General features: G+C 27.8%; 1 long non-coding RNA gene across 1 annotated transcript in view; it reads right to left on the reverse strand.

Moving 5' to 3' along the window:
• LOC111618906 overlaps positions 1-673 on the reverse strand; it is an 18,583-nt gene extending 17,910 nt beyond the window's left edge. The window contains exon 1 of the long non-coding RNA XR_002755652.1: positions 507-673. This is a non-coding gene — a long non-coding RNA (uncharacterized LOC111618906). The remainder of the gene's footprint in view (positions 1-506) is intronic.
• Positions 674-962: the final 289 nt, after the last annotated feature.

Raw genomic sequence — 962 nt, forward strand, 5'->3', positions numbered from 1 at the left:
ACAGAGGTTGCAATCAGCAGGAGTTTCACTTCAGAAGAAAAAAAAAAAAAAAAAAAAAACCGGACGGGTGGTAACACTAACAGTAAGCATTAGACATGTAAAGAAAATCCATAAAACTCCATCTACGAGGCACAAACTCACCACCTGGACACAGATATTCCTTGACTCCTCTCATATAATAAAAAAAATATATATTTTGCAAACTATTAAATTCTGTAATGAATTTCAATTAAAATTATGTATTTGTCCTTTTAATTTTTTAAAATTTGTTTACTATTGAATTAAAAAGTTTCTTCATCCTTGTCAGTAAATAGAACAGTTAACCTTGAATTTTCTATTTTTAGTTATTATTGGAATGTCAAAAAATATGTTTTATGGTATAATACGAAAGACATTTAACCATTGTTACAATACAAAGAGATGTATTTTAACGTTATTACGTCATTAAAATATTCATTCGTGCTTTGTATTTACAAAATATGACGAAATATTGGAATATGGCTTACCAATACGTTACATTAACGTGAAGTTTCATCTCGACGTCGCTCTTGTTTTTATCTTTATTTATTTATTTTTCCTTCTTTCTTTTTTAATAACTGTATTTAATACTGCAGATACGTACAAAAATAAACTGCAGACGAACGGTCGTCCGATACTGTAAATAGCACCCTCTAGTTCCTCGATTTAATTTTTTTTTTAAAAAGCTTTTTTTTAAAATTAATTAATGTATTATTTTATTATTTCGTTAAATTCCGATTAATTTGTAAAAACTTAAGTACTGGGTATTAATTCAAGTTTTATTATATAATTAAAAGCGATTTTAAAACCGTTTTCTCTCTGTGGGCATTGCTGCCAGTAAATCTTGGCAACCGTGTTTCATCGATATCAGTTTTATCAATAATTTATATTTTCTAAAATACCAATATCTTATCGTTTCCGTCGCTACTATGAGGTCCATTTTT

Source organism: Centruroides sculpturatus, unplaced genomic scaffold, assembly GCF_000671375.1.
Source record: "Centruroides sculpturatus isolate CEXI.00-Female unplaced genomic scaffold, Cexi_2.0 scaffold58, whole genome shotgun sequence".
Classification (NCBI taxonomy): Eukaryota; Metazoa; Arthropoda; class Arachnida; order Scorpiones; family Buthidae; genus Centruroides; species Centruroides sculpturatus.